Source organism: Pristiophorus japonicus, chromosome 11 (assembly GCF_044704955.1).
Source record: "Pristiophorus japonicus isolate sPriJap1 chromosome 11, sPriJap1.hap1, whole genome shotgun sequence".
Classification (NCBI taxonomy): domain Eukaryota; kingdom Metazoa; phylum Chordata; class Chondrichthyes; family Pristiophoridae; genus Pristiophorus; species Pristiophorus japonicus.
In genome coordinates this window covers 72,327,177-72,341,155 of record NC_091987.1, presented here as the reverse complement: position 1 = coordinate 72,341,155, position 13,979 = coordinate 72,327,177, and positions in this window count along the sequence as shown.

The window sequence follows — 13,979 nt, the reverse complement described above, 5'->3', positions numbered from 1 at the left end:
TTGTGCTGCTGAAAGATAGAGTCAGCTATTAAACTGAATAAACACAGCAACAGAAATACTATAACAACTTGCATTTCCTACATTACAACAGTGACTACACTTCAAAAGTACCTCATTGGCTGTAAAATGCTTTGGGACGTCCAGAGGTGAAAGGCGCTGTATATATGCACGGTTTTTCTTCTTTATATTACGCCTTTTGCACGGTAAAACATCTCAAGGTGATTCACAGGAGTATTATCAGACAAAATTTGACATAAAGCCACATAAAGAGATATTAGGACAGGTAACCAAAAGCCAAAAGCTTAATCAAAGAGGTAGGTTTTATGGAGTGACTTAAAGCAGGAGAGAGAACTTTAGGGAAGGAATTCCAGAGCTTAAGGCCTAGGCAGCTGAAGGCACAGCCACTACTAGCAGACCAGTGAAAATCAGGGTTGCACAAGAGGCCAGAATCGGAGGAGCGCAGAGATCTCGAATGGTGGTACGGCTGGATGAGGTTACAGAGACAGGGAGGCGTGAGGCAAGGAAGAGATTTGAACACAACGATACGGATTTTAAAATCGAGGTGTTGCCAGACTGGGAGCCAAAGTAGGTCAGAAAGCACAGGGGTAATGGGTGGAGCAGGTGGAGGACTGTTATCAGCAAGGGCAGACATCGACGATCAGATTCAACATTGCCTCCAGTGCGCCAGCGCAACCTTCGGCCGCCTGAGGAAAAGAGTGTTTGAAGACCAGGCCCTCAAATCCGCCACCAAGCTCATGGTCTACAGGACTGTAGTAATACCCGCCCTCCTGTATGGCAACGTTAGCGTCCTTGATCAGGCCAACATCCCCAGCATCGAAGCATTGACCACACTTGACCAGCTCCGTTGGGCGGGCCACATTATTCGCATGCCTGACACAAGACTCCCAAAGCAAGCGCTCTACTCAAAACTCCTACATGGCAAGTGAGCCCAAGGTGGGCAGAGGAAACATTTCAAGGACACCCTCAAAGTCTCCTTGATAAAATGCAACATCCTCACCGACACCTAGGAGTCCCTGGCCAAAGACCGCCCTAAGTGGAGGAAGTGCATCCGGGAGGGCGCTGAGCACCTCGAGTCTCATCGCCGAGTGCCTGCAGAAACCAAGCGCAGGTAGTGGAAGGAGCGTGCAGCAAACCAGAGTCCCACCCACCCTTTCCTTCAACGACTGTCTGTCCCACCTGTGACAGAGACTGTAATTCCCGTATTGGACTCATCAGTCACCTAAGAACTCACTTTTAGAGTGGAAGCAAGTCTTCCTTGATTTTGAGGGACTGCCTATGATGATGATGATGATGATGCGTGAACGGGACTTGGTGAGAGTCAGGACACAGGGAGCAGAGTTTTGGATGAGCTCAAGTTTATGGAGGGTGGTAGGCAAGAGCCCAGCCAAGAGAGCATTGGAATAGTCAAGTCTAGAAGTAACAAAGGCAAAAATGAGAGTTTCATTAGCATATTGGGACATTTTTAGAAACCAGCAAAGGACGACTAAAGAATGATAAAGACAGAGAAGATAGCATATGAGAGTAAACTAGCAAGATATATAAAAACAGACAGTAAGAGCTTCTACAGGTATGTAAAAAGGAAGCGAGTAGCTAAAGTAAATGTTGGTCCCTTAGAGGATGAGACTGGGGAATTAATAATGGGAAACTGGGAAATGACAGAGACTTTGAACAAATATTTTGTATTGGTCTTCATGGTAGAAGGCACTAAAAGCACCCCAATAATTGATAATCAAGGAGCTATTGGGGGAGGGGGGAACTTAAAACAATCACTATCACTAGAGATAAAGTACTAGGCAAACTCATAGGTCTAAAGGTGGACAAGTTCCCTGGACCCGATGGCTTACATCCTTGGGTCTCAAAAAAAAGTGGCTGCAGAGATAGTGGATGCATTGGTTGTAATCTATCAAAATTCCCTGGATTCTGGAGAGGTCCCAGCGGACTGGAAAACCACAAATGTAACACCTCTATTTAAGAAAGGAGGGAGACAGAAATCAGGAAACTATAGACCAGTTAGTCCAACATCTGTCATTGGGAAAATGCTGGAACCCATCATTAAGGAAATAGTTGCAGGACATTTAGAAAATCATAATGCAGTCAAGCAGAGTCAGCATGGTTTTATGAAAGGAAAATCATGTTTGACAAATTTGCTGGAGTTCTTTGAGGATGTAACGAGCAGGGTGGATAAAGGGGAACCAGTAGATGTCGTGTATTTGGATTTCCAGAAAGTATTCGAAAAGGTGCCACATAAAAGGTTACTGCACAAGATAAGAGCTCAAGGGGTTGTGGGTAATACATTAAGACGGATTGCAAAAGTTTCTATAGATATGTAAAGAGAAAAAGGTTAGTAAAGACAAACGTAGGTCCCCTGCAGTCAGAATCAGGGGAAGTCATAACGGGGAACAAAGAAATGGCAGACCAATTGAACAAGTACTTTGGTTCGGTATTCATTAAGGAGGACACAAACAACCTTCCGGATCTAAAAGGGATCAGAGGGTCCAGTAAGGAGGAGGAACTGAGGGAAATCTTTATTAGTCGGGAAATTGTGTTGGGGAAATTGATGGGATTGAAGACCGATACTGCATCCCAGAATACTTAAGGAGGTGGCCTTGGAAATAGCGGATGCATTGACAGTCATTTTCCAACATTCCATTGACTCTGGATCAGTTCCTATCGAGTGGAGGGTAGCCAATGTAACCCCACTTTTTAAAAAAGGAGGGAGAGAGAAAACAGGGAATTATAGACCGGTCAGCCTGACATCGGTAGTGGGTAAAATGATGGAATCAATTATTAAGGATGTCATAGCAGTGCATTTGGAAAGAGGTGACATGATAGGTCCAAGTCAGCATGGATTTGTGAAAGGGAAATCATGCTTGACAAATCTTCTGGAATTTTGTGAGGATGTTTCCAGTAGAGTGGACAAGGGAGAACCAGTTGATGTGGTATATTTGGACTTTCAGAAGGCTTTCGACAAGGACCCACACAAGAGATTAATGTGCAAAGTTAAAGCACATGGGATTGGGGGTAGTGTGCTGACGTGGATTGAGAACTGGTTGTCAGACAGGAAGCAAAGAGTAGGAGTAAATGGGTACTTTTCAAAATAGCAGGCAGTGACTAGTGGGGCACCGCAAGGTTCTGTGCTGGGGCCCCAGCTGTTTACACTGTACATTAATGATTTAGACGAGGGGATTAAATGTAGTATCTCCAAATTTGCGGATGACACTAAGTTGGGTTGCAGTGTGAGCTGCGAGGAGGATGCTATGAGGCTGCAGAGTGACTTGGATAGGTTAGGTGAGTGGGCAAATGCATGGCAGATGAAGTATAATGTGGATAAATGTGAGGTTATCCACTTTGGTGGTAAAAACAGAGAGACAGACTATTATCTGAATGGTGACAGATTAGGAAAAGGAGAGGTGCAACGAGACCTGGGTGTCATGGTACATCAGTCATTGAAGGTTGGCATGCAGGTACAGCAGGCGGTTCAGAAAGCAAATGGCATGTTGGCCTTCATAGCGAGGGGATTTGAGTACAGGGGCAGGGAGGTGTTGCTACAGTTGTACAGGGCCTTGGTGAGGCCACACCTGGAGTATTGTGTACAGTTTTGGTCTCCTAACTTGAGGAAGGACATTCTTGCTATTGAGGGAGTGCAGCGAAGGTTCACCAGACTGATTCCCGGGATGGTGGGACTGACCTATCAAGAAAGACTGGATCAACTGGGCTTGTATTCACTGGAGTTCAGAAGAATGAGAGGGGACCTCATAGAAACGTTTAAAATTCTGACGGGTTTAGACAGGTTAGATGCAGGAAGAATGTTCCCAATGTTGGGGAAGTCCAGAACCAGAGGTCACAGTCTAAGGATAAGGGGTAAGCCATTTAGGACCGAGATGAGGAGAAACTTGTTCACCCAGAGAGTGGTGAACCTGTGGAATTCTCTACCACAGAAAGTTGTTGAGGCCAATTCACTAAATATATTCAAGAGGGAGTTAGATGAAGTCCTTACTACTCGGGGGATCACGGGGTATGGCGAGAAAGCAGGAAGAGGGTACTGAAGTTGCATGTTCAGCCGAATGGCCTACTCCTGCACCTATTTTCTATGTTTCTATGTTTCTATTAGCGTGGATAGAGTATTGGCTAACTAACAGAAAACAGAGAGTCGGGATAAATGGGTCATTTTCAGTTTGCAAACGGTAACTAGTGGTGTGCGACAGGGATCAGTGCTGGGTCCTCAAGTATTTACAATCTATATTAATGACTTGGGTGAAGGGACCAAGTGTAACGTACCCAAATTTGCTGATGACACAAAGATAGCTGAGAAATCAAGTTCTGAGGAGGATGCAAAGAATGTACAAAGGGATATAGATAGGCTCAGTGTGTGGGCAAAAATTTGGCAGATGGAGTTTAGGGCCCAAGTTTCCACACGATAAAAAACGGGCGCCCCTCCGAGCTGGGCGCCTGTTTTTCGCGCCTAAAACGGCGCCTAAAAAAAAAAATCGCGATTCTGGAACGTTCTGCAGCTCCTTGTCTGCCTGGCGCGGCGCCCAGAGGGTCGGAGCCTACACTCGCGCCAATTTTGTAAGTGGGAGGGGGCGGGTACTATTTAAATTAGATTTTTTCCTGCCGGCAACGCTGCGCGTGCGCGTTGGAGCGTTCGCACATGCTCAGTGTGAAAAAAACATTGGCACTCGGCCATTTTTGTAGTTCTTTGTAGCTGTTTAATTTTTGAACATTGTTTTAATAAAAGCACATTGCCATCAGCACATCAGCACTTGCAGCCTTCTCACTGTCTCCTCCCCCCCCCCCGCGGGAAGAACGGGCGCCTCCTCTCCCCCCCGCAGGAAAGAACAGGCGCCTCCTCTCCCCTCCCCCCCCCAGCGGGCAGAATGGGCGCCTCCTATCCCCCCCGCGGGAAGAACGGGCGCCTCCTACCCCCCACGCGGGAAGAACGGGCGCCTCCTACCCCCCCCCCCGCGGGAAGGACGGGCGCCTCCCCCCCCGCGGGAAAGAACAGGCGCCTCCTCTCCCCTCCCCCCCCCAGCGGGCAGAACGGGCGCCTCCTATCCCCCCCGCGGGAAGAACGGGCGCCTCCTATCCCCCCCGCGGGAAGAACGGGCGCCTCCTACCCCCCACGCGGGAAGAACGGGCGCCTCCTCTCCCCTCCCCCCCCCGCGGGAAGAACGGGCGCCTCCTACCCCCCACGCGGGAAGAACGGGCGCCTCCTACCCCCCCCCCCGCGGGAAGGACGGGCGCCTCCCCCCCCGCGGGAAAGAACAGGCGCCTCCTCTCCCCTCCCCCCCCCAGCGGGCAGAACGGGCGCCTCCTACCGCCCCCACGTGAAAGAACGGGCGCCTCCTCTCCCCTCCCCCCCCCGGGCAGAATGGGCGCCTCCTACCACCCCCCCCGCGAGAAGAACGGGCGCCTCAGGCTGACTGCAGAATTCTCTGTGCCTGAAGCACTTTTACACAGGTCGGAAGATGGTTTATTTAATCTTTTCTTTGCTTATAAATGTTTATTCAGGTTGGATTTATTTGTACAATATTTGTATAAGTATAAATAAGGATTTATTGTAGAATTTAATGAGTTCCCTTCCCCCCCCTCACCCCCCACCTCGTTCTGGACGCCCAATTTGTAACCTGCACCTGATTTTTTAATGTGTAGAACAGGTTTTTTCACTTCTACAAAAATCTTCACTTGCTCCATTCTAACTTAGTTTGGAGTACGTTTTCACTGTGGAAACTTTGAAATCAGGCGTCAGTGGCTGGACACGCCCCCTTTTGAAGAACTGTTCTACCTGACTAGAACTGCAGAAAAAAAAATGTGGAGAATTGCGATTTCTAAGATAGTCCGTTCTCCACCAGTTGCTCCTAAAAATCAGGCGCAAATCATGTGGAAACTTGGGCCCATAATGTGGGAAAATGTGAGGTTATCCACTTTGGTAGGAAAAATAGAAAAGCAAATTACTATTTAAATGGGGCGAGATTACAAAATGCTGCAGTACAGAGGGATCTGGGGGTTCTTGTACATGAAACACAAAAAGTTAGAATGCAGGTACAGCAAGTAATCAGGAAGGCAACATGAAATGTTGGCATTTATTGCAAAGGGGGTGGCGTATAAAAGTAGGGAAGTCCTGCTCCAACTGTTCAGGGCATCGGTAAGACCACACTCGGAGTACTGCGTATAGTTTTGGTCTCCTTATTTGAGCAAGGATATACTTGCATTGGAGGCAATTCAGAGAAGGTTCACAAGGTTGATTCCTGAGATGAAGGGGTTGAGCAGGTTGGGCCTATACTCATTGGAGTTTAGAAGAATGAGAGGTGATCTTATTGATACATATAACATTCTGAGGGGTCTTGATAGGTAGATGCAGAGAGGATCTTATCCCTCATGAGGGAATCTAGAACTAGGGGGCATAGTTTCAGAATAAGGGATTACCCATTTAAGACAGAAATGAGGAGGAATTTCTTCTCTCAGAGGGTCGTGAATGTTTGGAATTCTCTACCTCAGAGAGCTGTGGAGGCTGGGTCATTGAATATATTTAAGGTGGAGATAGACAGATTTTTGAATGATAAGGGAGTCAAGGGTTATGGGGAGTGGGCAGGAAAGTGGAGTTGAGGCCAAGATCAGATCAGCCATGATCTTATTGAATGGCGGAGCAGGCTCGAGGGGCCAAATGGCCCACTTCTGCTCCTATTTCTTATGTTCTTACGTTCTTATGTTCTTATATCGGCTGAGGCAGTAAGTAAAGAAATATAAAATACAGAATTCTCAAGATATTGGGGGAAGAAATTGAATTTACGCCCAATCGACAAACTAAAATCTCTGCACAGTGGTCTGTGCTGGCCTCAGACACAAGCCAAATCCAGCACTGAGCCTCATTTCAGTGCCACCAGTGAGCTGTGACTCCAAATGGGCACCCTGCTGCCAATTGCTGATCTGGGAGGGTGCGAAATGCAGTGGTTGAATTTTGCAATTGGTGTTCTACAACAGATGTAGGATCCCAATTTCCATATAAACAAAATGCCTAATGCCTGTTTCAGGCAGGTACTGTGGACAACTAAACATCGCCTGAGTCAATGTGGCGTCCAGCGCAGATCAGGCACAACAGATCAGAACACACAATTCTGAGGTCCATCGCCACTTTTATACTGTAAAAACAGCTGCCGTGAGTTGAATGTCTCCCATGCATATCACTTGCATGTTAATGGGATAATATGCCTTCCTATTGAAGTATCTGATTGGATTGTTGGTTACAAGAATACAGCAATACAGTCAACTATGCCCTGTGTCCAAGGAATGGTATGTGCTAAAGTCCTTGCTGCTTCTGCTGATACTTGCTGCCAAAATGCATGCACCTGTGTACATATTGTAAAAGGGCATCGGTCATGTCATTAATGCAGAAGTGAACAGCATGGCTACTGATTCCTTTGAAGTCCCTGTGGTTGCCTGGAAGGACCATGAGGCTCTAAATGTTAAGGGCACTAATGAACTTCATAACCACTAGTGATGCAGTATAGATTCACCTACCATCTTAATTCTGCAGTAACTTGAAGTACAGATATCAGACTTGACTTTGTGAAGCTCTAAGGAGGAAAAAACCTACTCCCAAATTGTGCAGAAAAGTGAAATGCCAACAACACAAGCACTAGTTTCATTGCAAGACCCTTCCCAGTTCCAGAGGATTCATTACTTTCAATGACTTATATACAAATTGCATCAACAAAGTTTAGCCCATTAAGGTGCAATATGCTATGAATGCAAAAAAAGTATTATTTGGGGACAGTGTGATCAAGTTGGTTAGAATGTTGGTTAGAATCTATGGTTAGAATGTTGTCCTTTCACTTTTGGTTTTCAATCTAGGCCAGACTTAAGGGATGAAAGAACATTCCTTTTACTGACTGTCAGAGTCCCATATCAGTTAAATTTGGCTCATAGAAACATAGAAACATAGAAAATAGGTGCAGGAGTAGGCCATTCAGCCCTTCGAGCCTGCATCACCATTCAATATGATCATGGCTGATCATTCACCTCAGTACCCCTTTCCCGCTTTCTCTCCATACCCCTTGATCCCTTTAGCTGTAAGGGCCATATCTAATTCCCTCTTGAATATATCCAATGAACTGGCATCAACGACTCTCTGCGGCAGGGAATTCCACAGGTTAACAACTCTCTGAGTGAAGAAGTTCCTCCTCATCTCAGTCCTAAATAGCCTACCCCTTATCCTAAGACTGTGTCCCCTGGTTCTGGACTTCCCTAACATAGGGAACATTCTTCTCGCATCTAACCTGTCCCGTCCCATCAGAATTTTATACATTTCTATGAAATCCCCTCTCATCCTTCTAAACTCCAGTGTATAAAGGCCCAGTTGATCCAGTCTCTCCTCATATGTCAGTCCAGCCATCCCTGGAATCAGTCTGGTGAACCTTCGCTGCACTCCCTCAATAGCAAGAACGTCCTTCCTCAGATTAGGAGACCAAAACTGAACACAATATCCCAGGTGACGCCTCACCAAGGCCCTGTACAATTGCAGTAAGACCTCCCTGCTCCTATACTCAAATCCCCTAGCTATGAAGGCCAACATACCATTTTCCTTCTTCACCGCCTGCTGTACCTGCATGCCACCTTTCAATGACTGATGAACCATGACACCCAGGTCTCGTTGCACCTCCCCTTTTCCTAATCTGCCACCATTCAGATAATATTCTGCCTTCATGTTTTTGCCACCAAAGTGGATAACCTCACATTTATCCACATTATACTGCATCTGCCATGCATTTGCCCACTCACCCAACCTGTCCAAATCACCAAATCATCTTAGCATCCTCCTCACAGCTCACGCCACCAGCCAGCTCAGTCTTAACTTACTGGTAATAATCATGAGCTGGCAACACAAAGCTGTCAATAATTCAATATTAATTGGCATTAAATCAGCAATCTCACTCAGAGGACCTATAAGGATGCGCGCAATAAAAGTGTTTTGCAAAACAATATACTTCAAAAAAATCTTTGGGACATGTAATCATAAAATATTACATTTTTAAATACATAGACAATTACATTAATGTCTAGTGATGTTCTATCAACAATCTGGATGTATATCCATGTGTTTATGAGTCCGTGAGTGTGTATGTTTCCAACTGCTGACCACCCAACTTCCTTTTCTGGCTTCCATGTTGGCTGACATTGTTAACGGTTCTCTCTCCTCAGGTGCTGTCCCCCTCTCCCTCAGATCTGCTGTCATCACCCCTCTCCTCAAAAAAACAACCCACAATCCCTCAGACCTTGTAAACTACCGCCCCATCGCCAACCTCCCTTTCCTCTCCAAAGTCCTTGAACATATTGTCGCCTCCAAAATCCATGTCCATCTTTCCCGTAATTCCATGTTTGAATCCCTCCAATCTGGTTTCTGCACCTGCCACAGTACCACAACAGCTCTCATCAAAGTTATAAATGACATCCTTTGTGATTGTAACAATGGCAAACTATCCCTTTTCGTCTTTCTTGACTTGTCTGCAGCCTTTGACACGGTTAACCACTCTATCCTTCTCCAACACCTCTGGGTGGGACTGCACTTGCCTGGTTCCATTCTTATCTATCTAATCGTAGCCAGGGAATCATCTGCAATGGCTTCGCTTCCCACTCCCACATCGTTACCTCTGGTGTCCCCCAAGGATCTATCCTTGGCCACCTTTTATTTGTCATCTTCATGTTGCCCCTCGGTGACATCATCCAAAAACACAGCATCAGTTTCCACATATATGCTGATGACACCCAGCTCCAACTCACTCCCACTTCTCTCAACCCCTCCACGGTTTCTAAATTGTCAGACTGCTTGTCCGCCATCCAGTTCTGGATGAGCAGAAATTTTCTTCAATTGAATATTGTGAAGAGCAAAACCATTGTTTTCGGTGCCCGCCACAAACTCCATTCCCTAGCCATTGACTCCATCCCTCTCCCCAACTTCTGTCTGAGGCTGAACTAGATTGTTCGCAACCTTGGTGTCATATTTGACCCAGAAATGAGCTTCTGACCACATATTCACAGCATAACTAAGAAGGCCTATTTCCACCTCCGTAACTTCGCCCGTCTCTGCCCTTGCCTCAGCTCATCTGCTGCTGAAGCCCTCATCCATACCTTAGTTACCTCTAGACTCAACTATTCCAAGTCACTCCTGGCTGGCCTCCCACATTCTACCCTATGTAAACTAGAGGTGATCCAAAACTCGGCTGCCTGTCTCCTAACTCGCACCAAGTCTCGCTCACTTATTATCCCTGTGCTCGCTGACCTACATTTACTTCTGGTTAAGCAATGCCTCGATTTAAAAATTCTTATCCCCCTATGGCCTCGCCCCTCCCTATCTCTGTAATCTCCTCCAGCCTCCAGCTCCTAGATGTCTGCGTTCCTCTAATTCTGCCCTCTTGAGCATCCCTGATTAGAATGGCTCAACCATTGGTGGCCGTGCCTTCTGTTGCCTTGGCCCCAGGATCTGGAACTCCCTGCCTAAGCCTCTCTGCCTCTCTACCTCTCTTTCCTCCTTCAAGACGCTCCTTAAATCATACCTCTTTGATCAAGCTTTTGGTCACCTGCGCTAATTTCTACACATGCGGCTCAGTGTGAAATTTTTTAATCTCATAATACTCCTATGAAGCACCTTGGGATGTTTGACGATGTTAAAGGCCCCCCCCAAAAAACAAGTTGTTGTTGGCCAGTTAAAATCAGCCGCTAGTCCAGAATGTATCCTGTCCACTTCAATTATAATCTGCTCTTCCCATTTCCAGAAGGATCGAGAACTAGAGGACACAGATTTACGATGATTCAAGGTGAGCGTGTGGCAGGCCACTCACCTGAAGCTGGCAGGATCCTTCTTTAAAAATGCAGTTTGGGGTTCAATAAAATCATCAGGCAACACTAGAATCATAGAATGGTTACAGCACAGAAGGAGGCCATTCAGCCCGTCGAGCCCGTGTCGAGCATTTTTGTTAGTCCCAGTCCCCCGCCCTTTCCCTGTAGCCCTGCAAATGTTTTTTCTTGAGGTACTTATCCAATTCCTTTCTGAAACACATGACTCAATCTGCCCCGACCACCCTTTCAGGCAGTGCATTCCAGATCATAACCACTCACTGCGTAAAGAAGTATTTCCTCATGTCGCCTTTGGTTCTTTTGTCAATCACCTTAAATCTGTGTCCTCTAGTTCTCAACCCTTCTGCTTCTCTTGATTTTGAACACCTCTATCAAATCTCCTCTCAACCTTCTCTGCACTAAAGAGAACAGCCCCAGCTTCTCCAGCCTATCCATGTAAGTGAAGTCCCTCATCCCTGGAACCATTCTTGTAAATCTTTTCTGCACCCTCTCTAAGGCCTTCACATCCTTCCTAAAGTACAGTGCTCAGAATTGGACACAATACTCCAGTTGAGGCTGAACCAGTGTTTTTTAAGGTTCATAATAACTTCCTTGCTTTTGTACTCTAATTAGGGCTGGATTTTCGGGTTTTAGTGATTCTGCCCGTTTCCGGGTGATAATCGCGGAGACATTTTTTTTATCAACGGGTTAGCGTTAGCTCCAGAGCGTACAACTTTCGGCAAACGGTTAAGATCGTAGCGTTAGCGCTATCTCCGGCGTTGCACAACAGAATTTGTGCATCAGAGCCGAAAGTTGCGACCATTAAAAAAATCAGACCTTCTGCGCATGCACGATTTAAAAAAAAATGTATTTCTTCTTCCCGCGCTTCTGGTCAGCAAACGTTAATGCAGCAGGGAGCGCCTGTGCATGGGCAGTACACCCGGGGTTGAATCAGCCATTTTAGATTTAGATTTGCACGATGGAGGATGAGGAGAGCAGGCAGAGAGCTAGATGGTTTAGCCCAGAGGTGAACGAGGAGTTAGTGGGGGCAGTTGAACAAAGGTGACCCGAATTAAACAGGACTGGTGGATGTAGACCCTTCTCATCGGTCTACAGAAAAATTTGAAGCCAAATGGCAGAGGCAGTCTCTGCCGTCGACACTGTGCAAAGGACTCCTACACAGTGCCGGAAGAGGTTCAACAATCATTCGAGGGTCGTTAGAGTGAGTACATTTTTTATTGATGCACTCCTTCATTACTTAAATGATAAATCTGACACACTATTTGTTCTCATGCTTTTGGTATAGGTAGGCTTAGTGTGGCACCCTATTTGCCATGAATGATCTTTACACATTATTAAAATTGCTTTCTGAGATCTCAAAAGATGTTTCTGCACTTCGATGTCTTCCTGATGAACCACATGCAACTTCCAGGGCCATTAAACAGAGGACTGTATTACATTCACACAGCATGGTATAAGTGCTTTGGTGGCTATCTGTGTGTGCCACAAGAACACCCTCTGGTAACAATTCCCATTTTCATCTTTGAAAGCAAAGAAGTCCCATAACTGCCGCGAACAGTTGAGGACAGGCGGCGGTCCGCCCCAGACCCTACCATTAACCGACCTGGAGGAGCGAGTGGCCGGTCTGATCAGTGCCTCAGGGAGGGCAACTGCCCGTGAGGGTGCTGACCCCCTGTTGGATGCTGAGGGTAAGTCCTGCACACTCCCTGGGCTGGGTTGGGGCAATGTGATGCAGTGTCTGCAGACTAGGGTTGGGGCAATGTGATATAGGGCTAGATTTTACACTTTTGTGCAGATCGCCCAAAAATGGGCGTTATTTCCGGCATGGGCGGTAAAAATAGGTTTTCAGATCGCCGACTTCTCTCCCATTCTCAAAGCACCTAGTCTCCATTTTTGAAATTGGGCGTTACCGCGAGCGATCTGAAATGGGCGGCAGCGTTAAATCTCTCTGACCTTCTGCCGTAAAGTGTCGCCGTCTTTCGCAACGGCATGGCAATACTCGATTCTCGCGAGTCAGGAGGTCAAGGGTCATCATGACATGCGCAGAAGAGGAGACAGAGAGAGAGGGACTGAAAGCGTGTGTGGGTGTGGTGTGGCTGCTTTGGGAGGAGGAAGGGAGAGTTTAGAGCTTTAAAGCAAATAGAGAAACAAAAATTATATGTTACCAGCCACATATTTGCCCGAATTTGGCCTATAATGGAGGGAGAGGAGGAGGCATCACAGCACGCTGTGGAGACTGACGCTGGCGAGAGCAGTGAGCTGGGAGAGGAGCACATTGGAGGGCGCAAAAGAGCGAGGAGGTTCGCGGACGAGGCAAATGCCTCCCTCCTGCAGGAGGTCGAGTTACACTGGGGTGATTTGACACAGGGAGGGTGTGGGAAGCCCACCCCAAAGGCCTACCAGAGGATATGGGCCGAGACAGCAGAGGTGGTCTTGTCGGCGACCAGCGAGGTGCATGAGGGCAACCAATGCCGCAAACGATGGAACGACCTTGTGGGATCCGCAAGAGTAAGTATTACATTTATTTACATGTACTTATGTATTTATATAATTTGATTTTAAAGACTCATGAGTGACTATCAGCAGATGTGAGGTCTTTCACTTTTACCGGGAATGTTGTACTCAAAGCCTGCGGTCACGGTGCACGTCTTTAAGTAAAGAATGCTAATTATCATGATAATCATGATTACATCTGTCAGTTATGTGTTGTATCAGTCTCTGTGACAGTACCTAGCAATGATATCACGCAATGATCTCATGCCATGTCGTCCTGTCACCTTTCACAGAAGAAGCTATCGACGATGAGGTCCGTGCAGAGGCGAACGGATGGGGGGCCACCAATTGTCAGTGACGTCACTGACATGGAGGAGCGGGTACTTGCACTCGTGGGGAAGCACCCCTCGACAACCATGCAAGCATCTGCAGACCCTGAAGTGAAGCGACGTGAGTAAAGTTTACAACATTGCGTGATTTAAAGTCAATAGGTGCCACACCCATTCATATCCGAACAATCATATATGATAGATGATTTCAAAAATTGTCCGAGAAATAATGCTGGCCTAATGAAAATCATTGCAATGCACCATGTGTTGAAGGTCATGAAATGT